This window comes from Dermochelys coriacea, chromosome 7 (assembly GCF_009764565.3).
Source record: "Dermochelys coriacea isolate rDerCor1 chromosome 7, rDerCor1.pri.v4, whole genome shotgun sequence".
Taxonomy (NCBI): Eukaryota; Metazoa; Chordata; order Testudines; family Dermochelyidae; genus Dermochelys; species Dermochelys coriacea.
This window is the reverse complement of record NC_050074.1, coordinates 69,232,196-69,244,920: the sequence shown is the minus strand read 5'-3', so window position 1 is coordinate 69,244,920 and position 12,725 is coordinate 69,232,196. Positions and strand designations below refer to the sequence as shown.

At 45.7% G+C, this 12,725-nt stretch overlaps 1 protein-coding gene across 4 annotated transcripts in view; it reads right to left on the bottom strand.

The window, feature by feature from the left end:
- TSPAN14 (tetraspanin 14) overlaps positions 1 to 12,049 on the bottom strand; it is an 86,572-nt gene extending 74,523 nt beyond the window's left edge. Inside the window, exon 1 of one of the 4 annotated variants that reach the window (XM_038411242.1) lies at positions 11,449 to 12,049. The gene's annotated coding sequence lies outside the window, so the exon portion shown is untranslated. Of the gene's footprint in view, positions 1 to 9,887; positions 10,091 to 10,772; positions 11,082 to 11,238; positions 11,369 to 11,448 lie in introns of those variants that run through there. The other 3 variants (XM_038411243.2, XM_038411247.1, XM_043518970.1) reach the window with 3 other exon arrangements.
- Between the last annotated feature and the right edge of the window lie 676 nt (positions 12,050 to 12,725).

Sequence of the window (12,725 nt, the reverse complement as noted above, 5' to 3'; positions counted from 1 at the left end):
CTATTATTTAGGAAAAACAGGATATTAAATATTTAATTGGCACAGAAAACTGCTCATTTGAAAAGGCGTGAACTTAGGGTTGTCCAGTTTTCAACTAGAAAGTCTGGTCCAAAGGGGATCTGTGCAGTGTCTGGTCAGTACTGCTGACTAGACATCAAAAGTCTGTTTACCACAGGAGGGTAGGAAGAGCAGCTACTGTTGGACAGGAGAGAAGCTTAGGAACTGGCTCCCGCAGAGGAGGTAGATATCGTCTTCTCAACTTCCTGAGACCCCAGCTCTCTCCCGCCCTTCAGTCCGGAAACAGACCCTCCTCCACCCCGATTGCCCGAGCTCCTCATCCCTGCCATGCCACGACTGCCCCCGGCCCCTTGCTTTGAGACTGACACCCCCCTCTCCACCCTGCCGTGCCCCAATTGGGCAGGTAAGCTCCGTGTCAGTTCCTCCCAGCCCCTCTCTGCAGGCGAGTCCCGGGGGAGCGAGGAGCAGGCAACAGGATATGTAGTGTCCGGTTTTGAAAAATTGGAAAGCTGGCAACCCTACGTGAACTACTAAAAGGACAACTATGGTACCAATCACTATTCAGTCCACCATCAATCCATTTTTTAATTACAGACTCAGCTAGGGCCTGAGCCAAAGCCCATGATTGTTGAAGGAAAACTGCTAACCAACTTTAATGGTCTTTGGATCAGGCTCTTACCAAAGAGATTTTTATCATTATTCGTTATTTACTTATATTCTCAGTCACAAAACCAGACAGGCAAGACAGAGACATTTAGTCAAATAATAATATGCCTGGAGTGACTGGAGGAATAGTTCCAAGATGCCTATGCAAAAAGAAAAGGAGTACTTGTGGCACCTTAGAGACTAAAATTTATTTGAGCATAAGCTTTCGTGAGCTACAGCTCACTTCATCGGATGCATTTGGTGGAAAATACAGTGGGGAGATTTATATACACACACAGAGAACATGAAACAATGGGCTTTATCATACACACTGTAAGGAGAGTGATCCCTTAAGATGAGCCATCACCAGCAGCAGGGGGAGGAAAGGAGGAAAACCTTTCATGGTGACAAGCAAGGTAGGCCATTTCCAGCAGTTAACAAGAACATCTGAGGAACAGTGGTGGGGGGGATACCATGGGGAAATAGTTTTATACTTTGTGTAATGACTCATCCATTCCCAGTCTCTATTCAAGCCTAAATTAATTGTATCCAGTTTGCAAATTAATTCCAATTACCCATCGAGCAGGATTGTCTGGCTTTGTAGACTCCCTCCTCAGGCCCTACGTTACCAGCACTCCCAGCTATCTTCGAGACACCACTGACTTCCTGAGAAAACTACAGTTCATTGGTGATCTTCCTAAAAACACCATCCTGGCCACTATGAATGTAGAAGCCCTCTACACCAACATTCCACACCAAGATGGACTACAAGCCGTCAGGAACAGTATCCCCGATACTGTCACGGCTAACCTGGTGGCTGAACTTTGTGACTTTGTCCTGACCCATAACTATTTCACATTTGGTGACAATGTATACCTTCAAATCAGCGGCACTGCGATGGGTACCCGCATGGCCCCACAGTATGCCAACATTTTTATGGCTGACTTAGAACAACGCTTCGTCAGCTCTCGTCCCCTAATGCCCCTACTCTACTTGCACTACATTGATGAATCTTCATCATCTGGACCCAGGGAAAAGAAGCCCTTGAGGAATTCCACCAGGATTTCAACAATTTCCATCCCACTATCAACCTCAGCCTGAACCAGTCCACACAAGAAATCCACTTCCTGGATACTATGGTGCTAATACGCGATGGTCACATAAACACCACCCTATATCGGAAACCTACTGACCGCTATTCCTACCTACATGCCTCTAGCTTTCATCCAGATCATACCACACGATCCATTGTCTACAGCCAAGCTCTACGATATAACCGCATTTGCTCCAACCCCTCAGACAGAGACAAACGCCTACAAGATCTCTATCATGCATTCTTACAACTACAATACCCACCTGCTGAAGTGAAGAAACAGATTGACAGAGCCAGAAGAGTACCCAGAAGTCACCTACTACAGGACAGGCCCAACAAAGAAAATAACAGAACGCCACTAGCCATCACCTTCAGCCCCCAACTAAAACCTCTCCAACGCATCATCAAGGATCTACAACCAATCCTGAAGGATGACCCATCACTCTCACAGATCTTGGGAGACAGGCCAGTCCTTGCTTACAGACAGCCCCCCAACCTGAAGCAAATACTCACCAGCAACCACACACAACAGAACCACTAACCCAGGAACCTGTCCTTGCAACAAAGCCCGTTGCCAACTCTGTCCACGTATCTATTCCGGGGACACCATCATAGGGCCTAATCACATCAGCCACACGATCAGAGGCTCGTTCACCTGCGTATCTACCAATGTGATATATGCCATCATGTGCCAGCAATGCCCCTCTGCCATGTACATTGGTCAAACTGGACAGTCTCTATGTAAAAGAATAAATGGACACAAATTAGACGTCAAGAATTATAACATTCAAAAACCAGTCAGAGAACACTTCAATCTCTCTGGTCACTCGATTACAGACCTGAGAGTGGCTATCCTTCAACAAAAAAAAACTTCAAAAACAGACTCCAAGGAGAGACTGCTGAATTGGAATTAATTTGCAAACTGGATACAATTAACTTAGGCTTGAATAGAGACTAGGAATGGACGAGTCATTACACAAAGTAAAACTATTCCCCCATGTTATTTCTCCCCCCCACTCCACCCCCTCCCCCCCACTGTTCCTCAGATGTTCTTGTTAACCGCTGGAAATGGCCTTCCTTGTCACCATGAAAGGTTTTCCTCCTCTCCCCCCCCCCCCCCCCCGCTGCTGGTGATGGCTCATCTTAAGTGATCACTCTCCTTACAGTGTGTATGATAAAACCTATTGTTTCATGTTCTCCATGTGTTTATATAAATCTCCCCACTGCATTTTCCACCAAATGCATCCGATGAAGTGAGCTGTAGCTCATGAAAGCTTATGCTCAAATAAATTTGTTAGTCTCTAAGGTGCCACAAGTACTCCTTTTCTTTTTGCGAATACAGACTAACATGGCTGCTACTCTGAAAGATGCCTACGGTTAACAAAGAGAAGAATCAGAGACATAGAACTTTTAAACCCTCGCCTCTGGTTTTTGAGTCCGTAATTAAAGGGTGAGGATGACCTAATAGTCACTGCTTTGCCAGAAGGATGAGGATGGACAGAATCTGTTCTCCAAGCAAAAACAATGTTTGGTTGTGGAGAGGCTGATCAGAAGGGGGGAATTCACAGTTTTTTAGCAGCATGAGCTCCATTCCCAGCACAGAGCACTTATTTGCTTCTGAAAAGAGGAAGATAAAGAGGAAGGGCTGCGGGCAGGAAACGGAAAGAAAAAAAGACCGTCAGACCCACTTGCTAGCTGGGTTCTACCATAGACTTCCGAATGCATAGGAAACACAGGGAGTTTGATTTGTTTCCATGTCCTGCTGGAAGCACAGGAGTTGGAACCATTTCATCTTGGGGCTGTATTTGAACTTTATTTTCCAACTATATGTTATATATTTCGAAACTGAGATGCACGTGCAATGCTGAAATGATGAGTCAATCAAGCAGAATGAGGCTTGTTTTCCCCCTACACAGCGTGGCCATTTGGAGCTTTTTTCCCCGAGTGGTGATGCTGTAAATAAGGTCAGGTCGATAAGAGCCAAAAGAGTTTGAGCGTAATAAATACACTGATAACTGAAACTCCTAAAAATAGTCTCATCGGCTGAAGTTCCCTATGATGAGAGCTTCCAGTTTTGAGATGGATAAATCCTCACTTTGGGCAGATCAAGTGACCTGAAGAGCTCACATGCTGCTACACTCCCTTCCTTTGACTCAGCAGGAGCAACTGATGAAGAGCAGGAGAGGAGCAGTCATCCCTTGGCATCCTGCCCATACAGCACAGCTATCCCCAGTTGTTGAAATCCAGCAGTACTCCATGTACCCAGGTAGGCTTATAAAACCTGGGATGATCCATAGCAGCTTATCTGCCAACAGTCCTGTTCTGGAGTGGCAATAGCAAACGAGGACATGGAAGAATATTGAGCCTGCGCTGATGGAGGCAGATGCTTTCCAAGGGATGAAGTGGCTCTAAAGAACTTTGCCAAGTATTTCCTGCACCAGTCCCACGAGGAGTGTGAACATGCTGAAAAACTCACGAAGCTGCAGAACCAGAGGGACAGTTGCATCTTTTTGTGGGACATCAAGAAACCAGATCGTGATTATTGGGAGAATGGGTTGACAGCAATGGAGTGTGCTTTGCACCTGGAAAAGAATGTCAATCAGTCACTCCTTGATCTACACAAGCTAGCAACTGACAGGAATGACCCTCATTCGTGTGACTTCATTGAAACCCACTACTTGGGTTCTACCTTTATTGGCTGAGAGAGCAAAAAACACATGAGTATGTCTATTTGTTCTGACTGGAAGGTCAGAGGGCCAATAGGTGTACCCTCATAATAAAAACCTGAAGCAATAAACACAATTCACATTAAAGTGGAAACCAAGCTTGGTTTTGTTCTTTTAAAACAAGGTGGTTCCACAGAAACAGCTTGTCACAAAGAGGTAAACACAGCATCCATGAATTATACACGGTTAAGTACTCTTAAAAAACACAAAATTTATGCCAGCAGAAAGCACAGTACCATAATCTCCTTTTTTTGAGATGTATTGGCCCAGAAAGCCTACAATGCACAGAAGGATGGCATGAAAATAAACTAGTGGGTAGGCACATTCTTGGCTCTGTAATGCAAACTTTGAGCTAAAAAAGCTCAGTTGTTTCAGAAGTATACAAACCACACATTTTAATCTGCTCCCCCACAGCCAACTGTAGTTTGGTGGCAGAAGAGTTCAGTTACAAAGTAGAGGATCTAACAGAGACCAACATTCAAACCCTGCCAGAGTTCACACTGAAGACAAAAAACAGACAACAGAACCATACACAAACTCAACCTGTTCTAACTAAGGGTGCTCAAACCTTGCATCACCTGAGGCTGTTCAGGCAAAACTTGATAGATGAATAGGAAAAGTTTGCTGTGGTCAAGGCTCCAAGCAATAAAATCCTTAAAAAGAAAAGGAGTACCCGTGGCACCTTAGAGACTAACAAATTTATTAGAGCATAAGCTTTCGTGAGCTACAGCTCACTTCATCGGATGCATTTCCTTGTCATCTTTACCCTGTGATTGCAGGAAAAAGGATGGCTACTGCTCCCCTTTCAAGGCTCCATGGACCACATTTAACCACCCTTAAAGGAACAAGTCAACATCACAACATACTGAGCTACTGCTTAAAAAGAGTAGCTACCCAATTGCTCATTCACTGCAAGTGTGCTATTTAACTTCCTGCATCCCAAGTACCCGTGCTATAGACTTACATTAAAACACAGCAAATTGTAATCTTCAGTCCCAGAGAAGATGCTCTAAATTGATGTCTGGTTTAGTGTTATGCTTCTCTGGCCACAGAAAGATGCCTTAGAGTGGTCACCTCCCACACAAACGGACTCCTTGACAGTACTGATTTATGACCTTGTTCCCATCCCAATCTACCCTAAACTGGGGGGAGTTATTCTGAGTTTTTCAGGGGCCATGGGAAGCAGAGCATAAATCAGAGCAGTATCAAGTTTGCTCTGACTTTCATTAGGGGCCTGGCAGACAACTGCATAGCCCCAAAGTATAAAGAGCTCAAAGGTGGCTTAAAGCCACCTTTGCCCACTCTCATTCCTGCCTCAAGCAAAGGCAGGGAATAGGGTTGCCAATTTTGGCTGGATGTATTCCTTGAGATTTCATTACATGACATGATCTTTAATTAAAGATTAATCTTAATTCCTGGAGACTCCAGGGCAATCCTGGAGGGCTGGCAACCCTAGCAGAGAGTAACCGAGACTCAAGCCCCTGGATTTGATTCACATTTCCACCACTGACTTGCTGTAGGATCTTGAGTACGGCACTCAGGCACCAGGAGCTTCTGCCACCTCCTCTGTAAGCCCTGGTCTACACGGGGGTGGGGGAGGGAGGGGAGAAAATCAATCTAAGTTACACAACTTCAGCTACGCGAATAACGCAGCTGAAGTCAACGTACTTAAATCGACTTACCATGGTGAAGACACCAAGGTGAGTCAACTGCTGCCGCTCCCCCCGTCGACTCTGCCTGCACCTCTCAGTGCTCGAGTATAAGAGTCAACGGGAGAGCGCTCGGGGGTCGATTTATCGCATCTAGTCTAGTCGCGATAAATCAATCCCTGCTGGATGGATCGCTTCCTCCTGATCCGGCGGGTAGTGCAGACATACCCTAAGATGAAATAATACAATGTCTACCCCCCAGGAAGTTTCCAGGCTTAGTTTTAAAAAATGAAACCTTATAAAGTACTTCAAACTACTCACTGAACCACCACAACAATGCTGCTATAAACATTTGTTTCCAGATTTTTAAAACACAAGTTCTGTTCTTTAAAAGAAAATGCTGTTTCAATAAAAACAAAGTTGTGTTCCTATTTACTTAGGAAAGCATTGCTGTTGTTTTCAGCATAGTTTGCTCAACATGAAAATAACTGGCCTTCTTTTAATACCATTACTAGATTGACACACCACACTCCCTAGACAATCTCTTCAGAGTTAATAACCCCACATCACAGAACACCAATCTGAGGCAGAGAGGGCCCTGGATATGTGTTTTTAAAGACAACAGAGAGGAGTTAAAATACAAAACAGCAGCACTCTTCCTCCCCACAAGCCCAGCCACATTTTATCCCAATTAGGAGGTCCAAAATGGATTACAATTCCCAGCCCACGCTTTCCCACAATTCCCCCACACAGAACTCCAGCTTCACACAAACAGCAATAATGACACACACTCATCCATGCACAAGTGCTTGAAGCTAGTCTGTACGCTTAGCTACTTAGAACTAGTACCGATAATGCTATCAACACTGGACCTGGCTGGGGATTCACAAGTGGTTGGTGCTGATAGCCCAAGGCTGCATCTCTAGATAAATGCCTAAGAGTGACTTTGTATCTCCAAGAAACACTCTGCGCTTTCATCATTTTTCTTAGATATTCATCGCTTTAAGGCACTGCCAGTTTTAATCATTTAAACAAGAGTTGCAGAGTGCCTAGATGTTACAGTGCTGAATCAGTTTTTCCCTCCCATGAGAGACTAAGGCCTGACTGTCCATCCCCTCCCTCCTACTCACCCCCACCACCAGAGTGTAAGCTCTTATTTACAGTATTTTTTTCTTCTTTGCAACATGGACAGCCTTTTTTGTTGTTCCTGTACAGCACCTAGCACACTGGGGTCCTGGTCCATGCCTGAGGCTCCTAGGTGCTATAGCAGGGGTAGGCAAATGTTTTGGCCCGAGGGCCACATCTGGGTATGGAAATTGTATGGGGGGGGGCATGAATGCTCACAAAACAGGTTTGGGATGTGGGAGTGGGTGAGGGTGCCAGCTGGGGGTACAGGCTCTGGGGTGGGGCTGGAAATGAGGAGTTCAGGGTGCAGGAAGGGGCCCTGGGCTGGGGCAGGGGGTTGGGGTGTGGGAGAGGGCTCTGGCTTGGAGTGCGGGCTCTGGGGTGGGGATGAGGGGCTGGGGGTGCAGGAGGGTGCTCTGGGCTAGGACTGAGGAGTTCAGAGGGGGATCAGGGCTGGGGCAGAGAGTGAAGGGCATGAGAGGGGGTTAGGGGTGCAGACTCCGGGCAGTGCTTACTTCAAGCGCCTCCCGGAAGCAGCAGCATGTCCCAGTCTCCTACTTGGAGGCGTGGCCAGGTGGTTCTGTGCGCTGCCCTGTGGGCAGGCACCACCCCTGCAGCTCCCATTGTCCATGGTTCCCGGCCAATGGGAATAGCGGGGGTGGCGCTTGGGGCCAGAGCGGGGACATGCCGCTGCTTTCAGGAGCTGCGTGCGGCAATGGCACATGTGGAGTGGGGCAAGCCCCTCAATCCCACTACCCGGCAGGATCTTGAAGGCCAGATTAAAACGTCTGAAGGTCCAGATACAGCCCCTGGGCTGTAGTTTGCCCACCCCTGTGCCATAGTAATACAAATAATAAATAAGCATCATGAACGATTCCAGATGGAATCAATTTAATCAACAAGGTACTTAAATATGTGCCTAACTTTAAGCTTAGATTAGGCATGTGTTGAATTGAGGCCTTAATGTTCACACAGCACTTTGAAGATAGTAAATTTCTACTACTCCTTGTCTACATAGGAAAGTTTTACTATAATAGCTCTCATGTGGGCACTTGTGGTACGAGTTACTTTACTGAGTTTATCTTAAACCGGAAACCTACTGACCGCTATACTTACCTACATACCTCCAGCTTCCATCCAGGACACACCACATGATCCATAGTCTACAGCCAAGATCTAAAATACAACCGTATTTGGTCCAATCCCTCAGACAGAGACAAACACCTACAAGATCTCTATCAAACGTTCTTAAAACTACAATACCCACCTGCTGAAGTGAAGAAACAGATTGACAGAGCCAGAAGAGTACCCAGAAGTCACCTACTACAGGACAGGCCCAACAAAGAAAACAACAGAACGCCATTAGCTGTCACCTTCGGCCCCCCAACTAAAACCTCTCCAGCACATCATCAAAGATTTACAACCTATCCTGAAAAATGATCCCTCACTCTCACAGATCTTGGGAGACAGACAGCCCCCACAACCTGAAGCAAATACTCTCCAGCAACCACACACCGCAACCACACCACAACCTGAAGCAAATACTCTCCAGCAACCACACATCACACAACAAAACACTAACCCAGAAACCTAGCCTTGCAACAAACCCCGATGCGAACTCTATCCACATATTTATTCAAGTGACACCATCATAGGACCTAATCACATTAGCCATGCCATCAGGGGTTCGTTCAGTGGCACATCTACTAATGTGATATGTGCCATCATGTGCCAGCAATGCCCCTCTGCCGTGTACACTGGCCAAACCAGACAGTCTCTATGCAAAAAGACAGGTTTCAGAGTAGCAGCCGTGTTAGTCTGTATTCGCAAAAAGAAAAGGAGTACTTGTGGCACCTTAGAGACTAACAAATTTATCTGAGCATAAGCTTTCGTGAGCTACAGCTCACTTCATTGGATAATAAATGGACACAAAATCTGACATCAGGAATCATAACATTCAAAAACCGGTAGGAGAACACTTCAACCTCTCTGGCCACTCAGTAAAAGATTTAAGGGTGGCAATTTTGCAACAAAAAAAGCTTCAAAAAGAGACTAAGGAGAAACTGCTGAGCTTGAATTAATATGCAAACTAGATACCATTAACTTGGGTTTGAATAGAGATTGGGAGTGGCTGGGTCATTAACTTAGGGAAATAGATTCAATAAGTGTAAGTATCCTCACACCTTCTTGTCAACTGTCTAAATGGGCCATCTTGATTATCACTACAAAAGTTTTTTTCTCTTGCTGATAATAGCTCATCTTAACTAATTAGCCTCTCACAGTTTGTATGGTAACTTCCAATTTATATGTATGTGTGTGTATATCTATCTATCTATCTATCTTCTTACTATATGTTCCATTCTGTGCATCTGATGAAGTGGGCTGTAGCCCACAAAAGCTTTTCTAATAAATTTGTTAGTCTCTAAGGTGCCACAAGTACTCCTGTTCTCCCTTCCTTAATGAAGACTAAAATAAATAAATAAATAAAAAGGGGGAAGCCATTCATACTATAATGGGAGAGATAGGCTATACCAACATAACTACAGAGGTTTACATTTACCCCCTTTGGTTATACTAAAAGACCCTTTCCCATGTAAACAAGGCCTAAAGAAGGAGTATTACTCAACTCACCTTTCCAGGTGGAACAAAGCAACTATTAAACAGTTCTCTGAAATAGCATATTCAATTGAAACTCCAAGGGGAGGGGCTAGTTAGAATGCAACTGATTAAACTGCAATTGGACCTGAACATGTTAATTCTACTGCTGCAAGATGCCCTTTTAATAGCCTCAAGCGGACAGGACCTCCACTTTCTGATTCATCTGGAAGATAGCCCATCCAAACTCATCTTGGCAGTATTTTGTTATTGAACCAGAGGAAAGAGTGCCACCTGTGTACTGATGCCACCACTTCCTGCAGCATCTTATCTTTATTAGAGCATAAGCTTTCGTGAGCTACAGCTCACTTCATCGGATGCATCCGATGAAGTGAGCTGTAGCTCACGAAAGCTTATGCTCTAATAAATTTGTTAGTCTCTAAGGTGCCACAAGTACTCCTTTTCTTTTTGCGAATACAGACTAACACGGCTGCTACTCTGAAACATCTTATCTTTCTCATTCAAGTACTGGCTCAGTTGGATCCTGATTAGGAATATCAGATTTAACAACTTTACAGCTGGGTGATATAGGAAACCCAGTCACATTTTAAATACTGCTAACAGAAGCCAAAATAGGCCCTGGTGCTTTCTATTGAGCTCCATCAGGAGTCTGTTGCAGGATCAGAGCTTTGCTCATCAGGGAAGGCTGCAATTGAAGCCATGAGATAATACAATATACCAATGCCCTTTAATTGCATTGTTATGAGCTTTGAGAAAATTGTGTGGGTGTGGAAGGGAGGGGAGAAGAGACACTAAAAGAAATTGTTGTGAGAACATCCCCATCAGTCCAATAAATCAATATTGAATGACTTGTAGAATTCAAAGAGGATGGTTTAAAAGGCATTCACAGTGCAGGCAGACCTGTTTCTTAAATAGCGACAGGAAACTTTCTTCCATGTAGAACTAATTACATCTCAACCACCATAGGCAAGCCCTGCTCCAGCTCTGACTTCCAGACAAGCCTCTCAAAGTTGCCTTCTGGAGCTTCTTTTCTCTCGAGCCTCAATCTGCTCAGCCTTTTGGAAGTTTTATGCAGCTCTCTTCTCTCGCCTATTTACGCGAAGGTGTAAACGAAGACAGACTCATGCATGCACTCACTCTCTCTCTCTCTCTCTCGCTATGTGGCAATACAAAGAAATTCCACGTGGGCTCTTCGAACCCACCCCAGCGAACATGATCAACTACAAAATTTGGGGCTAATGTACAAGAACCGTGTGAGTGCCCGCCCACTTCCGAGAACCCCATAGGGGCGAGTCGCGGACAGGCTCGGCAGACAACCTTCTCATTCGTTGTCGAAATCCCCAAGAGAGAGGAAAGAAAGACTTACAGACAGAAGGCTGGGTGAAGCGTTAACAATCTGCAGGTTGCCCCTGCTTTTCTAACCCGTCGAAAAAGCGCAGGGAGAAGTGAGCTGGTGAGAACGATGGTAAAGAGCCGAAGCCCGGGAACCAACAGCGCCCAAGAGAGTGACCCAATGACGGCAGCACACAGGGAAGATCGGCACACAGCCGCGATCAGCACAGGAAACGAAACTCACCCAGGAGCAGCCCCGGAGCCTGCTTAGTAAGTTTCACCAACTTGGGTGAAAGGCTAGAGGCTGCCAGAAACACAGGCGTTCCTCGGTTGGTTGCTGCCTCGGTCAGTCCATGAAAGCGGATCACGCGATTAAAGGAGGCTCCCCCGCGCTCAGGAAATAATGACCCCCCGAGTCTGCAGAGCCTATTTCTCTGCCAGCTCTCCAATGGCGTACGGCTGCTATACTCTTTCTTGGTAGCACAGGAAATGTCGGTCAGGTCCCGCCTCTCCTTTCGCAACAAAACGGTTTACACAAAGGAGAACTTCCAGGGAAGCAGTTTGCCTCTCCTTCGGGATGTAATTCTACCCTGACCGCCCCATGCACATCAGCTAGCTTTTTTTTCTTTCAACCCGTGTCTCTCATGGTTTGCAGGGGGGAAGTTCGTATAGTGGCTTAAATTTAGCTAAGAGAAACGCTCGGTAAGCCGATCACAGGCGTTTTAGACGCTCCCCCCAGTTAACTTTTGTATTCAGTTTAATATTTTTTCCTCCCCTTTCCCCTCCGCTATTCATAATACTTGCCATCCTACAGACTCAAAGGGCTTTACAAATATTTGTAACGCTCATCAGCCTGACAGGGGCTCAGCTGTACTTCATACACACCAGGAGACTAATTAACGCACGCAGCCTGCCTGAGAGGTTTCATTAGCCCACTTCCAGACCTGGCCCCACTCTGTCCCTTGTTTTCGATTAAAATCTGATTTAAAATTAAAGTAGTATACAGAGCATTGCTACAATCCGCCTCATTTTTAAACACAAGTCTTGCACTATTTGCTGTTTGCCTTCAACCCCCAGCTCCTGGAGTCCTGTGACTAGGTGGGAATCTCACTTTATTTGTTTTTTTTAAGCAAAAGCTAAATTTCTAATCCTCATGGGCATGACAATAACAGTGTAATAATGCCTCAGTGGGCCCTGGTGCAATAGGTTAGGGGCCCCCTTCCCAATTCTGAAATCTAAAATTTTGCTTGCCCCCAATATCCCCATGTTCACCACAACCCACCAACATCCTCCACTCCCTCACCCCCCACCAATCCATAGCCCAGCAGCACATTGCCCCTAACCCCTCACCAACTGCCAAGGGAAATTTGTTAGTCACTCACCCCTCCTTCCCCCAGGTCAGTGTTCTGCCCCATCCCAGCCTATGGGCAGCTGCTTACATCACCTGACCCACCCTGTCACAATACCAACCAAATTTGATGAGTGGCATCACAACCTGGCATGTGGAGTCAAAGCTCCACG